Source organism: Pelodiscus sinensis, chromosome 5 (genome assembly GCF_052426305.1).
Source record: "Pelodiscus sinensis isolate ZL-2025 chromosome 5, ASM5242630v1, whole genome shotgun sequence".
Lineage (NCBI taxonomy): Eukaryota > Metazoa > Chordata > Testudines > Trionychidae > Pelodiscus > Pelodiscus sinensis.
Window position 1 is genome coordinate 31,547,425 of NC_143056.1, and position 20,798 is coordinate 31,568,222.

The 20,798-nt window shown below is 43.8% G+C and overlaps 1 protein-coding gene across 1 annotated transcript in view; it reads left to right on the top strand.

Annotated features, from left to right (window-relative positions):
* Window positions 1-4,787: 4,787 nt before the first annotated feature.
* The window catches only part of GPR68 (G protein-coupled receptor 68), a 30,188-nt gene continuing 14,177 nt past the window's right edge, over window positions 4,788-20,798 (top strand). The window contains exon 1 of the mRNA XM_006135506.5: window positions 4,788-5,048. The gene's annotated coding sequence lies outside the window, so the exon portion shown is untranslated. The remainder of the gene's footprint in view (window positions 5,049-20,798) is intronic.

Consider the following 20,798-nt stretch of genomic DNA (forward strand, 5'->3'; position numbering starts at 1 on the left):
ACTTTATGAATATCTAGTCAATTTCTTTTTACAATATTGTCATAGCCATATATCTCAATGAGCACCATTTACAGGCTAGTACAGCACTCAGCTGGTTTTGGAGTTATTTCTCTGGAGTATGTTTTTTAAAAGTGGGAAATATTTGTGCTCCCCTACCCCATTCTCACAGGGCACCAATTTCTGAAAAGATCTGATTCAACTGTTCATAACAAAATGTGCCGTTTGCAATAGTTCAAGTAGAGATGAGTGCATTCTGAAGGTACATTGTATCAAAATTTTGGGATTGATCCTCAGCTGCTGTAAATTGTCAAGGAACAACACTATATTACACCCACTGAGGAGCCTCTCCTTTTGTTTAGGTCCTGGATCATGTTAATCATTGCGTGACTGGTAATCTGAGCCATTGGGCTGTTTATTCTCGTTTTGGATGAAGAAAACATAAACTGTAGGAAAAATATAGCTAAACACATGTAGTGTAAGCCTTTGTGGAAAAGGAGAGTATCACCATGGGCAAACAGTTATGTGAATAATAATGATTTAAAAAAACCCAAACTACTCATGCAAAAATTTTATAGAAAATTTAAAATTTGCATGTATTGTCCCTCATTAAGTTTAAACAAATTGGCAATGTTCCTGTTGTTAGTAACTGAGATTAATGGTATCAGTTTAACCCTGTTCCTTTTTACGCACCACATTTTTTGGTTATGCCATGTGCCTGCCAGACATTATCCTACTCAATGAGGCTAGTTACTCATCAGAAAAGTAAAACAGTCTCCCACTGCAAAATGGAAAGAATTATTGTCACACACACAGAATAGTTATTTGTCCATTCTGAATAGTTTATTAGGAAAGACTATAAGCCATTGACATTACGTTTTCTTTTTTGAGTTAGGTGAGTCCCACAATGCAATGAGGTGGTGTGGGGAGGATGAACAGGGAGGAGGTCGTGGTGGTAATGGCAATTAAAGTTTGTTCTAAACACTTGTGAATTAACTGTGCTCCTGAAAGGAACCGCCTCGTACTTCAGCCAATTCTCCATTTACATAAGTCCCAAACTCTCTAGAATCCCCCATAGCACAGCTGTGTGTTTTACAGCAACTACACTCACATGTGTTACATTTTCTTCTTTCAAAAGCTTGTTGGGATGTTTGCCAATAGACACAGCAAGAGGTTAGTTACTTGCAAGCTGTACAACTTCCATCTCAACTGAACTGAGAAGAATTTTATTTAATGGGGAGACAAAACAAAAGCAACCACAACTATGCTGTAGTCTAATGGATTTAATTGTATATGTTAATAAACATATCCATGCAGTGTTTGCTGGGTTTTACTGTGGTATAGTTTGGATTTTTTTGTGGAGGGAAGGGGATTAAGAGACGGAGCTACAACTCCATCTAAGATGCCTGCTTTAGAGGCCGGAGCATACAAATAGTTTTTTCATTGGATTCTAATGGAGAAATAATGTGTCCAGCATCCAAGAGTCTGATTTCCAGAGCTGCTGATCAGCCACCACTCCCGTTGCCTTCAACTAGAGCTCCGGTTTCAGCACCTCTGGAAATCAGGGTGTGCAATAGGGTCTAGACAAGAGGGTCTGTTTAATATTTTTGATTGACTCTACACTACACCATTATTTTGAGATAACTAGCGTCATTTCAAAATAACAATGCGAGCATTTACACAGCCATTCTGTTATTTCGAAATAATTTCAAAATAATGGACGGCTTATTCCAAAATCTGTAAACCTCATTCTATGAGAAATAACGCCTATTCCAAAATAGGTATTTCAATATAAGGCATGTGTAGACACTCCCCAGTGCCTCCTGGGCTTCTAAATCAAGATAGCATGTCCACATTAGAGAAGCCTGCCTTGGACTAATTTTGCGGCTTCCCTACAGTGTAGATGTGCTATTTTGAAATAGCTTATTTCAATAGCTTATTTTGAATAGCTTATTTCAAAACAAGTGTACAGTGTAGACATAACCAAACAGCTTATGACAAGCATGCAGCTAACATGAACGTTTATCCATGCATCATAGAGTTGCTAAAGTGGAGTAGCTGCGGTTCAATCTAATGTCATTACCAGGGACTTGTGATCAAGATGGATTTTTTTCTTCAAACAGGTATTACTGAAGCATTATTACTCCCAAATTATGTCTAGTGGCTCTTTTCTTGAGAGAGTAACACCACCTAACTTTTGATAATATCCTGGAAAAAATGCTATAATTTTTCTTTACATATAGTTGAAGTGACAAATACAGTCAGGGAGCCATCATATGTTAACAACATGGAAAATTTGGATTTAAAGGTGATAGAACTCGACAATTTTTATTTTGCTTCCTGAAAGATTTTTGTGATTCAGTTTACCCGGCCTTTTATGCCAGCTGAAGGTCCTGTGATCCTATTTCATTGCCATCTCAGGAAAGGAGCAGTGAAGGTGAGTCCCACAAGCCTGCCCAGAGAAACCTCATGGAAGCAGCTAATCAGAGCCCAGCCGACTCAGATAAAAAGAGCCATAGGGGCTTAGTTGCTCAGTTCCTGGCCAGGACCAGAGGGCTGAGGAAGGGTGTGCCTCACTAGCCAAAGGAGCTCCACTGGCTGCATTTACTGGACCAGAGGGAGAGAGAGACAGAGGACCCGAGACCTGTAACCCCACGATAATGGATGAAGACCAAGTGGGAAGAGGCTGGGGAATATAGCAGCAACTTACTAAAGGAAGCTGGCCATATGTGGCTGCTGTAAATCAGATCCCTTGGTTGGGAGCCAGAGACATGAGCAGGTCTGGGTTCCTCCATCACCCACTGGCATATTAGCCTAGGCTGTGAGAGAAGGACAAAGCGCCTTTAGAGGTCTGAGACGAGGGATGAATGTACAGGATCGAGAGATGGAACTGAAGATCTTGGGCAGGCACTTTGGTGAACTCTGTCATGCTGGAAGGAGTCCATTTGCCATGCGCCTTGGCCAGAGGGCTGAGCCACTGAAGACACCCCCTCCCCCCAGCAAGATTGACACCTACAGGGGTTGCAAGGAGCAGGAAGAAAGATTTCAGTACAACTCCCTGCCCTGTCACAACCTTAAATTTGGCTCCTGGCTCAAATCTATTAATATTTTCTTTTTATTAAAATTCAGGCAGTTTTCTTAATACAAATTTGACACAGATCTCCTATTATAGCGCAACACTGCCAAAAATATTTGTGCTCTGAAATGTGGCAAGATTCCCTCCTCTTTTAATGGATGGATCTTATCTGCACCTACTCACACTCCAAACAGGCAATTTGATCTTGAGAGAGCAATCTGCCCTTTTTATCGCCTTTTCTGAACATCTTTGAGTTGGTCCTCTGTGGCTCCCTTAGTACTAAGGGTTGCCCCATTAACAAAACCACTACAATAACAGTAATTAATAAATATTTTATTCAATAGATTCGTCTCAGAAGCTCTGAATGAGTAATGGCTCATATGCTAGCTGGTGATATCTGAACAGTTCTTTCCATGTGTGCAGCATGAGGAATTATTTTGACTCTGGCTCTGCAGTTAACTGCAGATATGCTTGCAACAATGAGAGCTTTATTAATTTAATTGCATCCTCGTTACTGCTTTTCTTTGTTTTCCTGACACACACACACAGGCAGCTGTAAAGTGACAAAATATCTTTCTGCAAGAACCCAGTGCAAGTCTCCCTTTTATCAATCCACCATACTGAATTGCCTTGCAGCTCTTCCTTGACACTCTCAATGGACACACCAGAAAGCTTCTTACACTGAAAGGTACAGTAGGAAGAAAACAGCAACATAGGGAAAAAGGACACATTAGGCAGATAATAAAAGCCTACAAAGATCGGAGTATGGTGGAAACAGCTGGTGGAGCAAGCTGCGCTCTTGTCTAAGTTGTCTCCAACCTTAATGATATGACGTGTATATCCTGGGTTTTTATTTCTTTGTTTGATGGGGTATGTATCTACCTCTATGTCTGCAGTGTTTAATATACAAGGTGCAGTGTCTAACATGCATCTTTCTGTCCTAGAGGTGAACAGATGGGCTTGTGGGTAAGGCACTAGATTGTGACTGTTTCAGTGTCCAAGCTCTGCCACAGACTTCCTACATGGCCTTGGACAAAACATTTAATCTCCCAGTGCCTCAGTTCCCCAGCCCATCTGTCAATTACAGGTAGTAATACTTCCTCTCCAGCCCTGTGTGGATTGTAAACTCTTCCACACAGGGACTGTCATGACGGGGGCGTGGACAGTCATCCCAAGTGGTCATAGCAAGGCAGCTAGAGGCTAGCAACAGTGCCAAAGGTCAAGAGAACTAGCTGGCAAGCAATTTTTTCACTATGGCTGGTGGAGAGTCCAACCACTTACACAGACAACTCCCGGGCTTAAATAGAGTGGCTGTAACTATCAGGGGCCATGGGGAAAGTTATCAGTCTGGCTTTTTCCAAAGGGTTCTGCCTGTGGTGCTCATTTCCATGAGGCCTATGTGATAGGGCCCTATATCAGTGGCTGTGTAGAAGTGATGGGTAACCCACAGACCCAGGTTCTGGCCTCTACAGAATCTTGCATGGACTGTCTTCCATAGTGTTTATGTACCTGAGCCACTGCAATACAAACAATACTCAGTATGCTTTGTGTGTCCCCCTGTGTATATGATTTAAGTGTATGTGCTGAACCTGTCTATGCTTTGTGTCTGTGACTGCTGGTGTGTTTGTGGAGGTTTGAACAGCTGTTGTGCCTATTGTGCAGTGTGTGTTGTATGTCTTTGTGATTGATTTGTACACCTCACTATGTATTTTTGTTCTTGTGTTCTCCAAGCGAGTGAGATAGGAGGAAGCTGGAAGTCTCACTCCTCTGCAGTGGTACCAGCAAGGGCAGCAGGAAGCACAGTCTCCTCCCCCTCCTCCTCCAGACTCTCTCACTCACCGCCTTGCTCAGAGTGGGGAGGAGGTCAGCCTAGCCAGCCAGACTGAGTCAGGAGCTGAGCAGACAAGATCTCGGCTGCTACACCTCAGCATACTTAATTATAGCCCAGCGCTCTCCAGAGGTCTCCTCCTCTCAAGTGAGTCTCAGTTTTATTCTTTTTTTTTTTTAATTCACATGAAGTTTTTCACTGGTCAGGATCAGAAACCTGGTGGTCAGGCAATGGGACATCACTTTCTGCTGAAGTGTTAAAAGCAGAAGCAAAGCAAAGAATCCAGGAACTAGTAGAAAAAAAATGTGTAGAAAATGCAACTTTAAAATAACTTCCTTGTCTCCAAAGAACCAGACCCCCCACAGAACCCTTTAGACAGAGGTTCTGTGGCAGATCATAGGTGAGTTCTGTTTAGGTAATGGGCAGTGAAATGTTGAAGATACAGCTGTGAAATGGGACTAGTAGAATGGGCTGGAGATGTTTTCATATTTGCATATAGGATAGCACAGTGACAGCAAGCTGATTTCTTTTTTAAAGGCATTTCCAAAGCATGTCAATAGGAATGTACAAATGTAAGCAAGTTTGGACAGATTAATCTGTGATTTCCTGAGGGCAATCCAGCAGGAAACTTCCAAACCAAACACCTTGCTATAGATGTATTCTGTGTGCTGCTATAGGGGTTGATCATCTAGTTTGACTTCCTGCATATTGCAGGGCACAGAACCTTTTCCTCCCTTTTGCACCCCCCGGCCCCCACTCCTGTAGCAGGCCTATAATCTTAGTCTGAGTTATTGAAGTCCTCAAATCTTAGATTCTTTGTGACTTGAAATCTTTAAATCATCAGCTACAGTTAGCTATAGTTCCAAACTGCTTTAAGAAGCAAAAAATAGATAACACCAATGTAAAGGAAATAGAGACATCACCACAGATACAATTTATCAAGATGTTTGGCTTTGTTTTAGGGTTTTTCACACAAGAATTGAAAATCTTCTGCACTATTGTTTAACTACTTAAGTAACCAATAGAATTAGAACGTATCATTTCAGGGAAATAATCTCCCTTTTGCCATAGCAAGAACCCATTTAGTAGAGCTCATTCTGCCTATGTTGAACAATGATTTGGCTTCTATGCAGATACATAATTTGGGGAGTTAACTGCTTTATGCATGCCACAATTACACATAACTATTACGGGGGGAGGGAAGTTGCTCAAATTCACCCTTTATAATTGTAGATGGGCCCAAACCAAAATCCCTCATTGGAACACCCAGAAATACTGGGGTTTGGAATTCATAGATCTCTTCCTATTTTACAGATGGACCATTATCCCAGTACATGGGCCATGCCAAAACCCATTACCTGAATAGCTCAAAACTTCTGATCATTGGGGTCTTACATTTTTGTGTTCCAAATATTCCATCTACTTAAAACAGAGTTCCACTCTAAAAGCTATTTGTGAAGTTGTTACTCTGAAAATTTAAGGGATTGAATCTCTTGTCTCTGAATGAATAGCAACATTGCTGCTTGTTGGGCTGATCCTGAGATAACTGGTTGTATCTGACACTATCAAGCAGCTCTTCTCCTTTCAACTCCCACTAACGTTACGTGTCAAAGCAGAATCACCAAATGTGCAACATGTTGAATCTGAAATCCAGACCCGATCTAACTCTGGTATTTCACATAAGGAAGTATTAGCAGATGCAGCAGGAGCTGAACATGTGAGACACATAGAAACCAAAGAGCTGCAAAAGTGAAGTTTGTAGCTGCCTTTGTATGTGATACAGAGAAGTGACCCACAGTGTCTATGGGCCTCATCCTATGCTCTTCATTCTTAAGTTGCCAGGCTGCTTGGCTCCAGAAAGAGCATTTTATGCTTGCATCTGTTCTTTCCACAGTCCTCATCTCTATTGAAGGTGACTGTGGAGTGTACGTTAGCCACCTCAGAGGTATATACATTCGTACTCAGTGTACTCTGTTTGCACACACACAGTGTATATTCCCACAAACTTACCAGGAATAAGCCTTTTGGAAGAAATGAAAAACACACTATCTCTCATGATTAACAGGGGTTCAAGTTTTTAAATACAGCAATATTAAGAGCTAAGATTAATAATACATTTTAAGACTATGTTGATAATCTTAGCATTATAACATGAATCCATCTCTTAGAAAGAAAATAGTAGCACTTAATTATTTAAGAGTTCATTTTCATAGACAATTTAGGAGATTCTTGAAAAAGTCTTTTGTCATTTTAACTGCAGTGTTGACACTCCCTTGGAAACCAACCAGTACAAAGGTCTTTGAGCAAGTTAATGCCATAATCCATGATGAGGCAGTCCTGCACAAAGTCACCTTTGTCTACTGATGCTAAAGAATCAACTTGAAATGTTTTAGTAGGAGCCAGTGCAAGGAGTATCAAAATAAAACAGGGTTGCATGTTCCAAAATGCTTAGGGACCTGTGATTTTATTGGCTATAGTTTATGTCAATCCCTATCATAGAAATGCCTGGGTGTCTATAAGTCTATATGCAAAATAATATTCAAAGGAGCTGTCATGAGCAAGCATGGATTGTCACAGTTTCAGAGTGAGGATTATATCCTGACTAGAAGATTTACTTGGTGTTCTTCAGATCCTTAACTCAATTAATTTTTGGTTTTTGGAAAATAAAATGGTGGGGCTAGGATGAGGGGTTCAGTATTCAGACTGACACAGAGAGAGAGAACTACCCCAGCCCTCTCTCACCACATGACTGTACAGATGGCAAAAAAAAATCTGGCTTCCTGTTCATAAAGCATGGTGGTTTTGGTTTTTTGAGGGAAAGAGGTAACAAGATTTGGATTTTTGCAGTTAGCGATTATAACACCAGCCATGGGCTCACCGCTCTGTTTATTGGATGCCAGCGTGGTGAAGAACAAAGGCTTGTGATGAATACCTGAGTAACTTTAAAAGTAGCAGGGAGAAGAGACAAATGTAGATTGTCTTACACGTTGCACTGGGGCAACCCCTTAAGGCAATAAATAAATATGTATTTAAAATAATTTTAAATATTGTGAGAGCTTTGCTGTGCCAGGAATAGGGAATTCCAGGAGGATCCTCTAGTCTCCTCTTGGCACTGATCCTCTGGTTAGCACTAGCATGAAGAATTTCCAGTATCTCAGCAGTGCAAGTTGCTCAGCTGTCACTACATAGTAGAAAAAACAAAGCAATGGTGTCTCAGAATTGCTGGCTACAGATAATACAGCAGGTCCAGTGCCCCTGTGCCAGAACTGCTGCTCCCATGTTAGCCAGTTGAGTGGGTGGGGAAGCATGTGGTGAGAGCTATAAAGAATCAGGGATGATCCTGGAGAGAGTGAGGAGTTTGGAGGAAGAGGTCTCCAGGGAAAGTTGTGGAAAGCTCTTTGCAGACCTCTCTGGAAAGAGGGAGGAATTTCAAGGAAGTTAGTGGGTGAGTCTTCCTGAGGAAGAATTATGTTGAGAGGATGAAAAAGGCTGAAGGCTCTGAAATCAGTGGATGGACTATCCTGCGTATCTTTCCTAAGTCAGGTATCCCCAGCCAAAGAAGGCAGGAGTCACCTTCCCATTTATAGCAATAGAGGTGTCTGTTGGCCCTTGATGCTAGAGTAGAGGAAGGGAAGATACAGCCCATGGGCCAGATTTTCCAAGCCTTTCAACCCAGCCCATCCTGCTGGGACTCTCAGGCACAGAGCATCCCCATGCCACTCAAAGAGGCTGACTGCTCTGTGACACACACTGGGGAAGAGGCTTAGCTCGCTGTCCCCGTCCCCAGCACAATCTATAACTCCCAGTGACTGGAAACTGGCCAATGGGACCTAAGAGATTGTACTGAGGGCAAGGGCAGTGAATGAAGCCCCTCCTCCCCACAAGGCACAGAGAACCTTATGGAACAGCCAGTCACTTTGAGCCTTCCTGAGGTTCTTGCCAGGCTGCTGGCCAGAAGTCACCTAGGTAAGTGCATGCTGGCCAGAGCCTGCATCTAGCACCCAAATCTCTCCTCTATCCCTTCCTGCCCCAGGTCACTATCCAAACCCTCTGCACCCCCCTCAACTGCTGATCACAACTCCCTCCCAGATCCTGCACCCCTTTCTACACCCTTCCCCCAGGCCAGAATCCTATCCTGTACCCATAACCCATCCCCAGCCCTGCACCTCAATTCCTGACCTAGGTCACAACCCCCTTCTTCACCCAAATTCCTTCTGAGATGCCACACTCTCTTCTGGACATCAGTCTTTTACCCCAAGCTCCCTCCCGCACCCATCCTCAGTCCCAGACTTTGCAGCCCCTCCATAGAAAAGTGCAGCCCTTGACCACTTACCAAAATCTTGGAGTGCATTGCCCACCAAAAATTATTGCCACCTATGTTCTAGAGAGCAGAAGCTGAAGGGCCAGAGAAGGCTAAAAGCTGGGAAATTATGGTGGTCATGAGCCTTCTAATGTCTACAGACAAGAATTAGAACAACATTTGAGAATGAAACAGGTTGGAGAAATATGATAGTTAGGCTGGGGTAATGCAAGCTGAGAAGTACTGGAGAATTGAGGAGTGGTGAGGATGCTGTTACCATATGTACTATTTTTACGTGTCTTCGCTGATAGTTTATGTAAACAAGGCTTTCTTCTATAATAAATTAACTCCATAAGGGCTATTTACACTCAGAAAGCCTGTTTCAACTTCTTCTGTGGACTGTGAAGGAAGGAAACTGAGACTAAGGATGTTAAGCAGATGCTTATCAGATAGTCAGTTGACTAGTCGATTTACCCCTCCCTTTGCTGCCTCTATCATATAGGGGCAGCAAAGGGCGAGGAACAGGGGGTACTTCAAAGCAGCAGCGCTGCACAGCTGATCCTGGGATCAGCTGTGTGGTGCTGCTGCTTTGAAACTCTGAGGTAGGGCTCAAGGGGGCAGCACCGCACAGCTGATCCCCAGCTCAGCTGTATGGTGCTGCACCTTTGAAACACCGCCTTGGCATTTCAAAGCGGCAGCACTGTGCGGAGCCCGGGGTCAGCTGGGTACTCCCAGCTGATCCCTGGCTTTGCGCAGCATTTCTGTGGAACCCAGGATCAGCTGGGGACTCCCCAACTGACCCCGGGTTTGGGGGAAATACCATGTGGAAACCCACGGTCAGCTGGGGAGCCCCCGGGCTCCTCATGGCATTTCAAATTGGTAGCACAGCATGGAGCCTGGGATCAGTGGGGGATTCAGAGTCTGAGTTCCCCACTGACCACAGGCTCCAGGAGGGCGCTTCCACTTTGAAATGGACAAGAGCTCCCGCTGGGGACTCTTGTACATTTCAAAGCTTGCAATGAAATGTACAAGTGCCCCAGCTTGTTAACATCCTTAACTGACACACACGGGTCTGTCATGCCACAGCCTGCCACAAGAAGGTGCTCCTGAGGGCTGCCCAACAACAAATAAGTAAGTCTATGATGATCTTCCACACATGGGCTGAACTGTATTTATTTTCCTGATCATCTTATTTACATGAGGTAGGAACCTCATTCCTTATTGCTCATAAGCAAACTAGGAAAATAAAGCCTAGATGGAGCTGCTATAAGGTGGGTGCTTAGTTGGTTGGAAAATCATTCCAAGAGAGTAATTATCAGTGATTCACAGATAGGTTGGAAGGACATACCAAGAGTGGCCCTGCAGGGATTGGTCCTGGCCTCCTGAGTCCATTTCTGTTTGTTGTCTTCATCATTGATTTAGACAATGATATATACACTATACAGTTTGTGGATGATACCAGAGTACTGCAAAAGGGGATTTGGGGATCATAGTGGATCACAAACTAAATATAAGTCAATAGTGTAGCACTACTGGAAAAAAACCAAACACCATTTTACAATGTAATAGCTGGAGTGTTACAAGCAAGACATGTGAAGTAATTCTTCTGCTCAACACTGTACTGATTAGACCTCAGCTGGAGTTTTGTGTCCAGTTCTGGGCATTGCATTTCAGGAAAGATGTGAACAAATGGGAGAAAATCCAGGGGACAGCAACAAAAATGAGTACAGATCTAGAAAACATGACCTATGGGGGAAGATTGAAAAAACTGGGTTTGTTTAGTCTGGAGAAGACTGTGGTGGGACATTATAACAGCTTTCAAGTATGTAAAAAGGCTTTTACAAGGAGGAGAGTAAAAAACTTAACCTTTGATGATAGGACAAGAAGCAATGAACTTAAATTGCAGCAAGTTTACACATTAGGGAAACTTCCTATCAATGTAATAAAACACTTGAACAACTTGCCTAGAGAGGTTGTGGAGTCTCTGTCATTGTCTAAACTGTTCTTAAAAGCTTCCAAGCACCTTTCAGGGATGGTCTAGTCCAGTTATTATTTCGTACTGCCTTGAGTTCAGGGGACTGGACAAGATGACCTATTTAGGTCCCTTTTAGTCTTACACTTCTATGATTCTGTGATATGTTGTTATTACCTATGGGAAGCCATTGATCACTAAACCACAAATTAGGGTATGTCTACATTATGAAATTGGTCACATGTATTGAGGTCAACATTTAGTATCTGATGTTATAAAGCTGAATGTGCATGTCTTGACTAAGTACATGTGGTCAATGGGGTATGTACCCACTACTATCATGACTACCATCAACTCTAACAGCAGTGCACTATGAGTAACCATCCTACAGTTCCTGCTGCCTATTTGAATTCCTAGTTAGTCTCTCAAAGCCCAATGAAAAAAAAAACATTATTGCGGGTGGTTCTGGGTATATGTTGTCAGCTTCTCATGATGCACTTATCTTCTTCCTCCTTCCCTGCATGAAAGCAACCGCAAACAATCATTTTGAGCCCTTTTTTCCCCTGGCAGATGCCATAGCACAGCAAGCATGAACCTATGCCAGGCCTAACATCATCTTGCAGGTTAACAGTCACTGCACCCAGTCCTCAAGTTCCTTTCAAGCATTCCCCTATGATATCAGCTTCTGACATTGGCTTCTCATGGACATCCCAGAGCCTCTGTGCCCAAAGATGTAAACCATTTATGTGGAATATTATAGCACTTTTTTCTATATAGGAAAAAGTGTCAACAGTTCATAAATACTACCTACCCTCTGAGGGGAAAAGGAAGTTTCCTATTAAACACTGATACCCAAATCTATTTAACAAGTGCTTACCAACATATTTATGGTCATTAATCCTGAACTTGCAAAAATTGCAGCACAGATAACACTTGAAACTATCAGTTTCAGTAATTAAATGCTTAGGAATACAGAGTTTCTAAAAAATTTGAAGGATTTAATTGAGAAATGAAGTCAAGAGTTGGGAAACCTAACAGGAAATCAAGGGTGGGATGAGGGAAGAAGCTTAGCCAATGCAATGAGTAATAGGAAGTTTCCTATTAAACACTGATACCCAAATCTATTTAACAAGTGCTTACCAACATATTTATGGTCATTAATCCTGAACTTGCAAAAATTGCAGCACAGATAACACTTGAAACTATCAGTTTCAGTAATTAAATGCTTAGGAATACAGAGTTTCTAAAAAATTTGAAGGATTTAATTGAGAAATGAAGTCAAGAGTTGGGAAACCTAACAGGAAATCAAGGGTGGGATGAGGGAAGAAGCTTAGCCAATGCAATGAGTAATAGCATATGTGTGTTCCAGGAAAATTGTACGTTGACTAATTCATCAATTGTTTATGTGGGGTTTTTAAAAAACATGCTGATTTCCTTTCTTATAATAGACTTCTATAAATGAAGCCACCTAGGAATGATAAAAGTCAAGGCATGTGTAATTTACAGGATAATTCAATGGTTCCTTCCCACTGAAAAATACATGAGTCATTATTATTGTGTATAGAACTACCAATTAGAGGGGCCCGTTTACAAGTTAATAAAATAATCTAGTTCTAAGTGGGAAGTGTTCAGATCTGAATTAAGTTTTAGGCTAGAGCTCAGGTTTAATAAAGCATTGTGGCTGTTTGATTTCTAACCTTTCCCCTTGTTGTCTGCAAGACTAAGTCTCAGGTCCCACATTGCAGTGTAGGCCTACACAAATTAGAGGATTGGGCCAAAAGAAATCTGTTTAGGTTCAACAAGTGCAGGGTCCTGCACTTGGGACGGAAGAATCCCAAGCACTGTTATAGGCTGGGGACTGACTGACTAAGTAGCAGTTCTGCAGAAAAGGACCTGGGGGTTACGGTGGATGAAAAGCTGGATATGAGTCAACAGTGTGACCTAGTAGTTAAGAAGGCTAATGGCAATATTAGGTTGCATTAAGAGGAGCATTGCCAGCAGATCCAGAGATGTGATTATTCCCCTTTATTCAGCACTGTTGAGGCCACATCTGGAGTATTGCATCCAGTTCTGGGTCCCCCACTATAGAAAGGATGTGGATGCATTGGAGAGGGTCCAGCGGAAGGCGACCAAAATGATTAGGGGGCTGGAGCACTTGATCTACGAGGAAAGGCTGAGGGAGTTGGGCTTATTTAGTCTGCAGAAGCAAAGAGTGGGGGGGATGGGGGGATTTGATAGCAGCCTTCATCTTCCTGAAGGGAGGTTCCAAAGAGGATGGAGAGAGGCTGTTCTCAGTAGTGATGGATGCAGAACAAGGAGCAATGGTCTCAAGTTACAGTGGGGGAGGTCTAGGTTGGATATTAGGAAAAACTATTTTACTAGGAAGCTGGTGAAGCACTGGAATGGGTTACCTAGGGAAGTGGTGGAATCTCCATCCCTAAAGGGTTTTAAGTTCCGGCTTGACAAATCCCTGGCTGGGATGATTTAGTGTTAGGGTTGGTCCTGCTTGGGGCAGGGGGCTGGACTCACTGACCTCTTGAGATCTCTTCTAGCCCTAGGATTCTATGATTCTATACATAGAAACACTTAATAAAAGCACTTTGCACATCTGCTTTGCACACAGCCAGTTCCTTGTTCTTTAGCAGTTTATTAGGTGCTTCATAAGCAACTTTTTAAAACCACAAAATGCCTTCTGCTATGTTCTAGCTTAATCAGAGACTGAAGAATGTGGGAACCCCACTTTAGAATACTGTAGCTACAGTAATCTGTTGTACTTCTTGACTACATAGATTGGTATATTCAGCCATATGCTAATGTTGACCCATATTCCTTGGCGTGGGTAGAAATATGGAGCTAGCCTAGAGCAGAAAAAATTGTAAGCTATACTGAACCAGTTAACTATGAAATAATTAGATCATTTTTCCTTTAGGACGCACTGAACAGTACCACTGTGGTATTTCTGAGAGGTATGTCTAAGGTGACCCCATGTCCCATTTTTAAAGGGACAGTCCTATATTTCAACCCTCCTGTGGTGTCACGCTTAAAATTAAAAGGGCAAATTGTTCATATTTTGCTTCTCCCCTCCCATCAGTACTGGTGAGGGGAGTAATTGCTGGCTGGATAATTGCTCACCAGTGCCCCAATCACCAGCTGTGAGTGTTCACCATAGCTGTGTATGTGCACGACTGGTGGTCAGGCAAAGCAGCAATGTGGGAGGCCAGCTCCTTTTCTGTTAGTCTGTGAGTACAGTCCCTGCTGCATGCCAGTTCTTGGCCAGCATGCCTCCATCCTCCCCGCTCCTGTTTCCAGCCAGCACTGGATGCTTATTGTGGTGGCTGGTGAATGTGGGCAGGCAGTGGCTGGGTGTGTGTCACCTCTGCTGCCCACAGGTTAGCCCTTTGTATACTTCCTCTTTCAGTGTCCTCTCTCTGCTCTGCTGGTTCATCCTCCACAGTCCCTCAGCTCTTTCATGTCCCCCACCGATATGGTTCATCCTGCTCCAAGTAGTGTGCAGAGAACCAGTCCCTCGTTGGCTCATTCAGCTCACCAACAGCCTGGCTGGCAGGCTCCTTCCTCCCCACCCACACCTTCCACCTCTGTCTGGGCTGACATCGAGGGAAAGCTCAAGACCCTGTGGTCCAGGGCATTGACCAGGAGGAGCCAGCCCCTGTAAATGCCAAGTCTGTGGCAATGAACTTGGTTAATTGGGTGTGGCTCAGTGTCCTGTCAATATTCTGTGGATGGACTTAGGAAGACTCACTTGATCATTCTCTTTCTGGGGCCTCCAGTGTAGTCTCCCCACCCCCCCAGCTACTCATTTAATCTGCTCCCAAGCCACCATGAGTCAGAACATCTGGGGTACAACAATTTCCAAAATTTAGACCATTACTAGAAATGGGATAACAGATGGAGAGGGCTGGTGCTTTAAGATGGAACTGAGAAAAATCTCTCAGGTGCTTGGGTGGCTGATTCTTACTCTCACGCTCTGTGTCAAACTGATGGCCACATGTGGGTCAGGCAAGTAATGCCCTCCCCGTCAGATTGTCAGGATTTTTCTTTCCTTTCCTTTGTGGCATGCATGGGCAGTGAATGAAGGCCCAACCCGCCCCCTTCCACAATCTCTCCCTCTGGAGCCATGCCTGCCCCCCCCCAGGTTACTGCCCCAAGATTTTTTAGTGTCCCCCATGTCCCAGGAGGTGGCATGCCCCACCCTTCCCAGGTGGCCAGAGCACCTGGGGCTGCTGCCTGATCCCTCCTGGACAGCCAGAGAGCTGGACTGCCGCATGATGGCTGGGAAGCTGTGGCCCCACTCTTCCCAGGTGGGCAGAGTGCCTGGGGCAGCTGCACAATCCTTCCTGGCCAGCCATAGAGTGGGGTTATCATGCAGCCCCTGCTTTCCCAGGTGGCCAGCGAGCTGGGCTGATGTGCCACATCCCCAGCTCTCTCAGGTGGCTGAGGAGCTGGGCTGCTGCGCTGCAGTCCTAGCCCTTCTTGCCAGCTGGTGAAGAGTATAGGCATTTTCAGGAAGGCCATGCCTTCCCTTGCCTATGTTACCTGCCACCCATGACTGCATGCGTCATGGGCTGCTAGCCAGGATCACCCGAGTATATCTCATGTAATCTGTTTCCTGCCACTGCAGGGCCTCCTGGCACTTGTGTTCCTCATTCCCTCCTCTTCGCTACCTGTGGCCCAAAGTAGCTTAGTCTTCAGAGGGTTGTAATAAGTTGGGTATAGTATACAGATCCTGGAGGATGGTGGTCTGTGATATATGCCGGAGGTCAGACTGAGATCTGGTAGTCACTTTTTGTTTTAAACTTGGAAGTGAACTTCATGCCTGGCTTTTATCAAACCAATGGGCTGAACCAAAATCCCAAATCTAAACCACCTCAAGCTTTGAGGAAATGTGATCTAAAATGTGCACATAGGCCCATCTCCTCACAAAAATTCAAGTCTATCATTGCTGTGTGACAGGGGAAGAAGCAGATTACAGAGCAAGAGACCCACTACAAAAGAGTTAACCCACTGTGTGCACAAAGGTACACCCTACTATCAAAGCTGCTCATTGAAATGGGTGTCTTGTGAGTGAAGAGTTGTGTGTGAAAACTCTGAATACATGTCTGTGGGAGGCTCTCCGGAACAGGGCTCTCTGGTCCCGCTACTGAACGTGAGGCTCTGAGAGGGACTTCCTGTAATGCTTTATTCAAACTAAAGGACCCACCCTAGCCACATATTATTACTCAGTTTTAGTTGGGAAAGGCTGTTAGGCTGTTTCCAATTCCATTGCCAGCAGATTGTGCTTAGCAAGGCATGGGTGTTGCATAGTTTTGTGCAGATTTTTTGCAGTTTAAGTGCCTGGGAATGCACCGTGTTTTTGGCTGGAAAGAAGAGAACCTCTTGCAGGTATGAGAGTGCATAGTGAATGTTTGCTTTTGTGATGTGTTTAAACCAGAAACAGGAGGATTAGCAGGGCAACAACAGGGCAGGGAGCCCTACACCTGAGGCCTTAGGAAAAGGAGCCAGCAGTGGGGCAGCCAGCAGGAGTGCATTGACAGAATCATAGAACCATAGAGCTGAAAGAGACCTCAGAAGGTCATCAAGTCCAACCCCCTGCCCTAGGCAGGACCAATCCCAACTAAATCAACCCAGCCAGGGCTTTGACAAGCCAACACTTAAAAATCTCTAGGGATGGAGACTTTACTACTTCCCTAGGTAACCCATTCCAGTGCTTTCCCACCCTCCTAGTGAAATAGTTTTTCCTAATATCCAACCTGGATCTTTCCCGCCACAACTTGAGACCATTGTTCCTTGTTCTGCCATCTGTCACTACTGAGAACAGCCTTTCTCCATCTTCTTTGGAAGCTCCCTTCAGGAAGTTGAAGGCTGCTATCAAATCCCCCCTCACTCGTCTCTTCTGAAGACTAAACAGACCCAACTCCCTCAGTCTCTCCTTGTAGGTCATGCGCTCCAGCCCCCAATCATTTTGGTTGCCCTCCATTGGACCCTCTCCAATGCATCCACATCCTTTTTGTAGTGGGGAGCCCAGAACTGGACACAATACTCCAGATGTGGCCTCACCAGAGCTATATAAAGGGGAATAATCACATCTCTGGATCTGCTGGCAATGCTCGTCTTAATGCAACCTAATATGCCATTAGCCTTCTTGGCTACAAGGGCACACTGTTGACTCATATCTAGCTTCTCATCCACTGTAACCCCCAGGTCCTTTTCTGCAGAACTACTACGTAGCCAGTCGGTCCCCAGCTTGTAACTATGCTTGGGATTCTTCCGTCCCAAGTGCAGGACTCTGCACTTGTCCTTGTTGAATATCATCAGATTTCTTGTGTCCCAATCCTCCAATTTGTCTAAGTCACTCTGGACCCTATCTCTGCCCTCAAGAGTATCTACCTCTCCCCCAGCTTCATGTCATCTGCGATCATACCGGGATATAAAAAATATTGGAAAGATAGAGCAGGGTGTGTGGGTGGCAGAGTGGCACTGTATGTGAAAGATAATGTAGAATCAAATGAAATAAAAATATTAAATGAATCAACATGTTCAACAGAATCGCTATGGAGAGTAATTCCATGCTCCAATAATAAGAAATTAGCAGTAGGGATATATTACCGACCTCCTGACCAGGACAGCGATACTGACATAGAAATGCTGAGGGAGATTAGAGAGGCTACCAAAATAAAGAACTCTATAATAATGGGGGATTTTAATTATCCCCATATTGACTGGCTACATACCACCTAAGAAAGAGAAGCAGAGATAAAATTTCTCAATGGCTTAATGACTGCTTCTTGGAGCAGCTGGTACAGGAACCCACAAGGGGAGAGGCAATTCTCGAGTTAGTCCTGAGTGGTGCGCAGGATCAGGTCCAGGAGATAACCGTTACAGGACCGCTTGGGAATAGTGACCATAATATAATAATGTTTAACATTCCTGTGGTGGGAAGAACACCTCAACAGTCCAGCACTCTGGCATTTAATTTCAAAAAGAGGAATTACACAAAAATGAAGAGGTTAGTTAAACAGAAATTAAAAGCGACGAGGAGTCCTGTGGCACCTTATAGACTAACTGAAGTGTAGGAGCATAAGCTTTCGTGGGCAAAGACCCACTTCGTCAGATGCATGTAGTGGAAATTTCCAGAGGCAGGAATAAATATGCAGGCCAGGATCAGGCTGGAGATGACGAGGTGGATCCAATCAAGGAGGAGGCGGCCCACTTCTAGCAGCTGATCTGGAGGTGTGAATTCCAAGAGAGCAGAAGCTGCTTTTGTAGTTAGCAAGCCATTCACAGTCTTTGTTTAATCCAGAGTTGATTGTGTCAAACTTGATTGTGTAGCTCAGCAGTTTCTCTTTGAAGTCTGGTCCTGAAGTTTTTTTGCTGCAGGATGGCTACTTTTAGATCTGCAATTGTGTGTCCAGGAAGATTGAAGTGTTCCCCTACAGGTTTTTGTATGTTGCCATTCCTAATATCAGATTTGTGTCCATTGATTCTTTTATGTAGGGACTGTCCTGTTTGGCCGATGTATATAGCAGTGGGGCATTGTTGGCACATGATGGCATATATTACGTTGGTGGATGTGCAGGCGAATGTACCAGTGACAGTATGGCTGATCTGGTTAGGTCCTGTGATGGTGTTGCTGGTGTATATATGTGGGCAGAGTTGGCACCGAGGTTTGTTGCAAGGATTGGTTCCTGAGTTCGAGTTATTATGGTGCGGTGTGTAGTTGCTGGTGAGAATATGCTTCAGGTTGGCGGGTTGTCTGTGGGCAAGGACCGGCCTACCTCCCAAGGCCTGTGAAAGCGAGGGATCATTGTCCAGGATGGGTTGAAGATCACTAATGATGCGTTGGAGAGGTTTTAGCTGGGGACTGTAGGTGATGGCCAGTGGTGTTCTGTTGGTTTCTTTCTTGGGCTTGTCCCGTAGCAGGAGGCTTCTGGGTACACGTTTGGCTCTGTCAATTCCATGGTGTCACAAGAATCAATTAAAAGGTGTCACAAGAATCACAGGTCCGATGATGCATGCCCAAGGGGGGAAGGACAGAACCAGGTGGACAGTTTTAGCAAATAAAAGATATTTATTTATGACAGTGATGAATTTATAGTATTTATTCTAAGATTTTTAATAGACCATGTTAATAATGAATTTACAGTATTTATTATATTTATTCTACGATTCCTAGTTAAATGTATCAGAGATATAAGGATAGGAATGGCAAGGGGAATAGTCTCTATTCTAAAAATATCCAGCTACTAATTAAATAACAGTGATAACTACAAAGTCTATGTACTACCCAAAACAACTACAACACTAAGCTTATACAATGAAGAAAATCAAATCATACATACCAACTTACACAGAACACGGAACATTTCAAAGATATCGGTTCTGTTGCAAAGGCCTTGGTTACACCCGAGAATCAGGGGAGGTGGCTGGTCGGTTGATCAGGCCGGCAGCGCTTTGGAGTATACGGGAAGGTACACGCACGATGGTACGTGTATTGCAAAGACCTCCTCAAGCAAACTTTGCAATGGGTATTTATCCCCAAATCTGCACATAGCTTTCCCACACTTGCATATTACCATATATGGCCCAACGGTCACCAAGTGGGGGTCTGTGTCCCAGGGGTTAGGCCGAAACTATGCAGGTTTCATGCGACCAAGTAAGCCCTGCAGTTCTCATGCCAAGTTGACGGGTGGGAGAGTCTAAGGCTATTTTCCCCTTTTTCACACCTTCCCTTTTTCTAAAGGCAATGGTATGCAGGAAGGGTGCAGCCGGTTTCTCCCAAGGAGTACTGCAGCCCACTATAGCAAGAATAGCCTGGCAAAACTTTTTTACTGGGGTGGCAGTTTTTTTTTCTAACAAAAGGCACCGTGACTAGAGCCAAATCCCTGAAAGCTGCATGGAAACATTTTAAAGATACCATAATAGTGGCCCAACTTAAATGTATACCCCAAATTAAAAAACATAGCAAGAGACCTAAAAAAGAGTCACTGTTGCTTAACCACCATGTAAAAGAAGCAGTGAGGGACAAAAAGGCATCTTTTAAGAAGTGGAAGTCCAATCCTAGTGAGATAAATATAAAGGAACATAAACACTGTCAAATCAAGTGTAAAAATGTAATAAGAAAAGCAAAGAAAGATTTTGAGGAACAGCTAGACAAAAACTCAAAAAGAAATAACAAAATGTTTTTTAAGTACATTAGAAGCAGGAAGCCTGCTAAAAAACCTGTGGGTCCCCTAGATGATCAAGCTATAAAAGGAGCAATCAAGGACGATAAAGCCATTGTGGAGAAACTAAATGATTTCTTTGCTTCAGTCTTCACGTTACAGGGATTCCTAAATCTGCACCGTCCTTTGTGGGTGATGAATCTGAGGAACTGTCCCGGATAAGTGTCATTAGAGGAGGTTTTGAAACAAATAGAAAAACTTAATGTTAACAAATATCTGGGACCAGATGGCATTCATCCAAGGGTTCTAAAAGAACTCAAATGGGAAATTGCTGAACTCTTATCTGTGGTTTGTAACCTGTCCTTTAAATCGGCTTCTGTACCTGATGACTGGAAGGTAGCTAACATGACACCAATATTTTAAAAGGGCTCTAGAGGCAATCCTGG